Here is an 8,140-nt window from a genome sequence, read left to right as displayed (position 1 = left end):
TCCTTCCGGGCTCGGTAACTTAAACATGGTCGCAAACTGTGGAACTTTTCCGGCTCTTTTAACAATGCCGGTACTCAACACGAACAGGTCCATTACCTCCAGTCACTGGAGTGGTGCTCCCAGGACTTCGCTTCCCGGCCATAGCTGCGCCTTGTAGGTGGCCCGGACTTCAGTCGAGGTCTCACCGGTCGCGGCATCCCAGGAAGTGACCCACGTTACTTTTGTGGGCCGCTCCGGTCCTCCTGACACAGCCGGTAGGTTAAGGGTAAGTCCTTCCGCGGCCGCAGTCTGCTTCGGCCGTCCTCTCCCCAGGCTGGTTGCTACCAGCGCGCCCACTGCAGCATGCTGTTTTCTCGGGGTCTCCATCTCGCTCGGAGTCGGTCTCTGGGTAGGCGTTTCTTGCAATGGCGCCGGGGCAGCTGGAGATGCTGGGGAAGGTGGAGGCGGGCCTTCTTTTCCCGCTCTTGGATACACTCCACCCCCAGTCTCGCACATCAAATCGACCCGGCCGAGACGGTTCTTCTTTTTTCCTGTAACGCCGCCCACTTCACATGTCTTCATCAGCATCCTGGGGCCAGCACCTCCCCTCTTTGAGCGGCGCACTCCGCACTTCTTTTTCTTCACCGGCCAGCCCCAGGCTCTTCTTTTGGCGCCAATTCCTCGCGCGCTCACTGTGTTCGTGAAGACGGCGGCCATCTTACCGCCATCTTGTGCCCAGTCCAACACCTTAGGCACCACTTGTTCTTCCCACCATGGAATCGGGACCCTTCGCCAATAATCCGGATCCTGCCGACTACGCCACATGTAACGGGGTGCCGGGGGTGCTTCGGGGATTGTAGTCGTGGCCCCTTTTTCTATCAGGCTTACCCCCGGCTCCGCCGTCACTATTGGGACAGGGGATTGTTCTGTGGAGCAGAGTGTGGTGGAAAAGAGCATACTATCAGCCGCAGGAAGACTCTTCAGGCAGGGATCAGATAAACCAAACGACATCTTTATTGCACAGAGTTTCACAGACAGCTCAATGCACGGATTTTGTAGCGCACGGTCACAATTCCTGTCCGGGAAAATCTTTCCTTGTTGTCTCCTCTAGTGGGGATGTGCCCGGCTACTCCACTTCACCTAGGCTCCCACTCCGGCTATCACAGACTGGACCCACACCAATTCTGCTTCACCATTGAGGACACTTCTTCTCTCCTTCCCTTCTTTCTTTCTTTCTTTCTTTCTGCCCACTCAGCTCCACACTCTGCCCCTGGCTGTTCCTTCTCCCCCCGTCCCGGAATCAACTGCCTTCAACACACACACCACTCCCTTTCCCCCTAAGCTGCCGGCTCCTCCTCCCTCCTGTACAGTTTCTATGGGGACAGCCGTCCCACCCGGCCACTAGGGGAAACCACCTAAAACAGTGCAATTACAATAAAACATCAAAATAAAACATCAACAGCTTTGTCTACCCCAGTGGGGGTATCTTCAGGGGGAAACACTGCACCTCTTTGTAAGGGGTCTGCCCACCCCTTACAAAGAGATTGACAAACCTCGTCTTATCCTTCCCTCCAGGGTTTTTCATACGCTCTCCCCTGTGACGTTAGACCAAATCCCACCGGGCAAGACCTTTGTTCCGCCTGATCGACAGAATGATATACTGTCGTGGGCCCACACCTCAAAGGTGGATGGGCATTTTGGTATTAGGCGGACACGAGAGTTACTGGAGAGGTGGTATTGGTGGCCACACTTAGCCAGCCACGTCAAGAGATATGTCGGTTCCTGCTACTTGTGTGCTCGCAACCGTCCATTACGGCAGAGACCGGCTGGGCTCTTGCATCCTTTACCAGTGCCAGATAGACCATGGGAGGTGGTAGGCATGGACTTTGTGGGTGATCTTCCGTGTTCACAGGGACATAGATTTGTGTGGGTCATTACGGACCATTTCTCCCGGATGGTTCATCTCGTACCGTTATCGAGAATCCCATCTTCCAGGGTACTAGCCAAACTATTCCTCAAGCATGTCTTTAGGCTTCACGTAATGCCAGATCGTATCATTTGTGATAGAGGCCCGCAATTTGCTTCCCGTTTCTGGTGAGATCTTTGTAGCCTTCTGCAAATTGAGTTGAATCTCTCTTCGGCATACCATCCGGAGACCAATGGTTTGGTTGAGCGTACCAATCAATCCATGATTATATACCTTCGACACTTTGTTGCTGAGAACCACGATAACTGGTCCTCCCTCCTACCCTGGGCAGAATTTGCCCTTAACAATTCGCTGGCTGAGGCCACTGGGCAGACACTGTTCGTACTCAATAATGGGCAACACCCTAGGGTACCGGTACCGTTTCCCGCTGCTGCACCTCCTCCTCTTGTGGCCGACTGGGCAACTAATGCCAGAGAGGTTTGGGATCAGACTCAAGAGTCGATCCAAGCAGCTAAGGACCATATGAAGACGGTGTCCGATCGGTTTCGTCGCCCGGCTCCTGTCTTTTCTCCGGGGGACTTTGTGTGGCTCTCTGCAAAACACGTGAGACTTAGAGTGAGCTCTGTCAAATTTGCTCCTCGCTTCCTGGGTCCTTATGAGGTTCTTCGACAGGTAAATCCTGTAGTCTACCAATTGAAGTTACCCGTCCATCTTAGGATCCATGACAAATTCCATGTCTCACTGCTAAAGCTGGCTATTTTACCTCACGCTCGTGAAGTGCACTCTCCTGCCTCTGATTCCTCTCGCTCTAGCTATGAGGTACGAGCCATAGTTGGTTCTAAGATGGTTAGAGGGCGCAGGTTCTTCTTGATAGATTGGGAGGGCTACGGCCCGGAACATCGCTCTTCGGAGCCTGAGGAGGCTGTCCATGCTCCCGACTTAGTTGACGATTACCTGCGTCGCCGGGAGGGGGGCCCTTGAGGGGGAGGTACTGTTACGGTTGCTGTGGCACTGGAGTCTATGTCCAGATTTCTTGCTACTGCACATGTGCGAGCACTGGAGACTAAGTCCTATCTTGGAGCCATTGCACATGTGCGGGTGACATCATCGCTGACACGAGGTCACATGTCTCTGACACCCTCTATGCCGATTGGCTGCTGGTCATGTGCTTGTGACGCTTTGCTCGGTGATAGGCCAGCGTGACGTCATTCCTGTCGTTCTGGCAGCGGATTGGCTCTGGTGTCCTCCATCTTGGATGAGGCACAGAGTCTATATAAGACCCTGACGCACACCGCACGGCGCTCAGTCCTCTTGGTTCATGCATGAGAGTAGACGCTCTGTGCACGTTCCTTTAGGCATCTCTCTGTCTATGCTAGGTGAGTGCTACCGGCAGGGTAGCATTCTTATACCTTACAGCTTCGGCTGCAGTCCGTATCCTTACCTCTTAGGGGAGCGGACATAGGCAGGTGCCTGAGGCACATGGTCCGGCTGGGCCTTGTGATTCTACTCGTAGGTGGACGTTGCCGCTAGGGTAACGTTCCTTATACTGCGTCTGGCAGTTGTTCGTATCCTCGCACACTAGGGGAGCGAACAGAGGTAGGAGCTTTGTGTGTCTTATGCTGCTGTCTGTCTCTTTTGCACCACTAGAAGAGCGGACCTAGGCAGGTGCCATATCTAGTGGTTCGTGTCCTCGCACACTAGTGGAGCGAACGCAGGTAGGAGCTTTGTGCGGCTTACGCTGCTGTTTGTCTCTTTTGCACCACTAGAAGAGCGGACCTAGGCAGGTGCCATATCTAGTGGTTCATGTCCTCGCACACTAGTGGAGCGAACGCAGGTAGGAGCTTTGTGCGGCTTACGCTGCTGTCCGTCTCCTGGCACCACTAGAGGAACGGACCTAGGTAGGTGCCATTTCACACTCACTGCCTTTGTCTCTGTGATTATTAACAGAGACCATTCCACACACCCTCCAAGTAAGGGAGGAATTGCCTTATTTACTAATTATATTCCTCTGTGAGTTTAACACAGGTATTGCACTCTGCCATAGTCTGCAGCAGAGTCTTTGCACGGTGGACCCTGACTGTCTGATACTCCTTTAGGTTTTATTATCAGACAGCCCCCTGTAACATTAGGACTGAGCCAAGGGTCTGGCAGTTATGGCAGAATATCAACAGTTACACCGTTACATACAAGTACTTGAGTCACGGCTCAAGATTATAGAGGATAAACCTTAGACCATGGTGACATCTGCACATGATCCTCGACTTGCTCTGCCAAACAGATATTCTGGCGATGCCAGATCATGTCATGGTTTCATTAGTCAGTGTCAGATACACCTAGAGGTCAACTCTTCTCGCTTCTCTACGGAGAGGTCCAGAGTAGGCTTTATCATCTCCTTACTTCAGGACAAAGCCTTAGAATGGGCGACTCCCCTATGGGAGCGCTCTGATGTGGTTACTCTTCTGAGACATCAAAACTTCTTGATGCTCTTAAGGTGGTATTCATGGGTCCGCAGGTTACCCATGATGCGGCCCTGAGACTGTTAGATCTATCTCAGGGTTCGTTATCCACTAGTTCTTATGCCATTGCTTTTAGAACTCTGGTGGCGGAACTAGATTGGCCAGAGAAGGTGTTGATTCCTATCTTCTGGAGAGGGTTGGCAGGCTATGTCAAGGATGCTTAAAAAAGACTCTGGAATCTTAATTTTAATGTTCAAAAAGGTAGAAATGTATTAATACAAAGGTGCTCGTGCAAATATTATATAAAATTCATTATACATAGGATGAAATTTGGAATATTAGGAGGGATGGATGACCGCACTAAAGATGCGCATCACTTAGTCATGTGTGCCTAAATGCCGGATGTGAAATGCGCACCTGGATCAAATCATGGGTGCTATATAAGGTAACCATAACAAGTATGGCACATACCTCCTGATGAAACCGGCAGTGCGGTGTAACGCGCGTCGAGGTTGGGGCAGGTGCAATCGGTCGCATTACACATGACCTTTACTGCTTACTAATGGCTACAGGTAAATTGACTTATCTATGGGGGAAAATTGTTAATGGAAGCTACTGATGTGGGCGACTAATCCCATACTTATTATAGGATAATATATAGGTGGTATGGACTGCTCTTGACCATTGTGGCCACGAGGGGTACCTCCACATGATACAATATAATCAATATTAATTTAATCAATAGCACGCCATCAGAAAACATAAGATCTATACATATACTATGCCCCACTTATTGAAGTCCCTATGCCGTTAGAATATGCCTATTTTTTACATGTCTATTTGTATATAGGACATTACTGTAGGCTAATTGGTCCAGACAGTGTAATTGCCACCAGAGTTGCACTATTCCCTTTAGTGCGGTCATACATCCCTCCTAATATTCCAAATTTCATCCTATGTATAATGAATTTTATATAATATTTGCACGAGCACCTTTGTATTAATAAATTTCTACCTTTTTGAACATTAAAATTAAGATTCCAGAGTCTTTTTTAGGTTGTAATTGAACTATATCAGGAATCTGCCTTTGATAATGAGAGGCCTTGTATAGGTAATGTGATATGTCAAGGATGCTCTTGCTACTCGTGAGGTCCCTGCTTCTCTGGAAGACTTGATCACAGTAGCAACGAGGATCGACGTACGCCATAGGGAACGTAGACTCGAGGTCTCTTCCTCACGCCCTAAGCATCGGGCTATTCCAGTTGTTGAGGGTACACTACCATCTTCCTCAGCATCTGAAACATCTCCCACTCCTATGGAGTTAGGTCATACGTCCTCCAGACTACGCAAGTCTGGTCCTCCTATATGTTACGTATGTCGTCAGGCTGGGCACTATGCCAACACGTGTCCTAGCCGTCAGGGAAACTCCCAGGCCTAGTAACCATTAGAGGGGTGTTACTAGAGACGTCTTCTGCACCCTCTAAGTGTAGTATCCCAGGTCAGCTCTCATTCTCTGAGAATACATGGCCTATTATGGCTTTTGTGGATTCCGGAGCTGACGGGACTTTTGTGTCCTCAGGATTTGTAAAGAGACACAATATTCCCTCTATCATGTTAGAGGCGCCTATTCCTGTCCGTGTTGTTAATGGAACTATGTTGTCTGACCCCATTACATTGAGGACAGTTCCCTTGCGCCTTTCCCTGTCTCAGGGTCACATAGAGGAGATTTCTTTTCTTGTTTTGCCTGAGGGTATAGACGACGTCCTTCTGGGTCTCCCATGGCTTCGGACTCATGCTCCTCACATTGACTGGGAGTCCGACAGCATTATTAGTTGGGGTTCGAAATGTCAGTCCCGATGTCTTCCCTTACCACCTAAGGTCGTTGCGGTTGCATCAACTGATCTCTCTCCCATACCTACACCCTATTTGGATTTTGCTGACGTGTTCTCCAAACAGGCTGCTGAGGTTCTTCCACCCCATAGGCCGTATGACTGTGCCATAGACCTTATCCCAGGTTCGGTTCCACCTAAGGGCAGGGTTTACCCCTTGTCGATACCTGAGTCGGAGGCCATGTCGACCTATATAAGAGAGAGTTTAGAGAAGGGGTTCATTCGTAAGTCTGTCTCTCCCACGGGAGCTGGGTTTTTCTTTGTTCGGAAGAAAGAGGGTGATTTGCGTCCCTGCATAGATTACAGGGGTCTCAACGCAATCACAATAAAGAACAAATACCCGTTACCTTTAATTTCGGAGCTCTTTGACAGACTGAGGGGAGCTCAAGTTTTTACGAAGTTGGATCTGCAGGGTGCGTATAACTTGGTACGAATTCGAGAGGGTGACGAATGGAAGACCGCTTTTAACACCCAAGACGGTCACTATGAATACCTCGTCATGCCTTTTGGGTTATGTAATGCACCTGCAGTATTTCAGGACTTCGTAAACGATGTGTTCAGGGATTTACTGTTATCCTCTGTAGTGGTGTATCTAGACGACATCCTGATTTTTTCTCCTGATCTGGAGACTCATCGTCAGGATTACGTTCGTGTCCTTTCCCGTTTAAAGGAGCACTCATTGTTTGCTAAACTCGAAAAATGTGTATTCGAGCAGTCATCCTTGCCTTTTATTGGCTACATTATCTCACAAGAGGGTCTGGCTATGGATCCTGCGAAGCTCTCTGCTGTCCTGGAATGGTCCGAACCTCATTCCTTGAAGGCGGTGCCACGCTTCTTAGGATTCATAAATTATTACAGGCAGTTCATACCCCATTTTTCTACTTTGGTGGCCTTGACTAAGAAAGGTGCTAATCCCAAAGCCTGGTCTACTGAGACATCTCAGGCTATTGAGGCAGTAAAAAGACACTTTTCAACTGCTCCCGTTCTTCAAAGACCCGATGAGAATAAGCCCTTCCTCTTGGAGGTTGATGCCTCTTCAGTGGGTGCTAGTGCGGTCTTGTATCAAAAGAACAGTGCAGGTAGAAAAAGGCAGTGTTTCTTCTTTGCTAAAACCTTTTCACCGGCAGAGAGAAACTATTCCATTGGGGATAGGGAACTGCTCGCCCTGAGATTAGCCTTGGGGGAGTGGCGTCACTTGCTGGATGGAGCGAAACATCCTTTCCAGGTCTATACAGACCATAAGAATCTGACGTACTTACAAACCGCTCAGCGTCTGAATCCTCGCCAAGCCCGCTGGTCCTTGTTTTTCTCCCGCTTTCACTTCTCCATCAACTATCTGTCTGGGAGTAAGAATAACAAGGCAGACGCCCTGTCTCACTCTATGGTTTCTACCCAGGAAGAGATTGACGAACCTCGTCTTATCCTTCCCTCCAGGGTTTTTCATACGCTCTCCCCTGTGACGTTAGACCAAATCCCACCGGGCAAGACCTTTGTTCCGCCTGATCGACAGAATGATATACTGTCGTGGGCCCACACCTCAAAGGTGGATGGGCATTTTGGTATTAGGCGGACACGAGAGTTACTGGAGAGGTGGTATTGGTGGCCACACTTAGCCAGCCACGTCAAGAGATATGTCGGTTCCTGCTACTCGTGTGCTCGCAACCGTCCATTACGGCAGAGACCGGCTGGGCTCTTGCATCCTTTACCAGTGCCAGATAGACCATGGGAGGTGGTAGGCATGGACTTTGTGGGTGATCTTCCGTGTTCACAGGGACATAGATTTGTGTGGGTCATTACGGACCATTTCTCCCGGATGGTTCATCTCGTACCGTTATCGAGAATCCCATCTTCCAGGGTACTAGCCAAACTATTCCTCAGCATGTCTTTAG

This window comes from Anomaloglossus baeobatrachus, chromosome 5 (assembly GCF_048569485.1).
Source record: "Anomaloglossus baeobatrachus isolate aAnoBae1 chromosome 5, aAnoBae1.hap1, whole genome shotgun sequence".
In the NCBI taxonomy this organism is placed as follows: Eukaryota; Metazoa; Chordata; class Amphibia; order Anura; family Aromobatidae; genus Anomaloglossus; species Anomaloglossus baeobatrachus.
The sequence above is the reverse complement of the archived record's forward strand: the minus strand, read 5'-3'. Positions refer to the sequence as shown.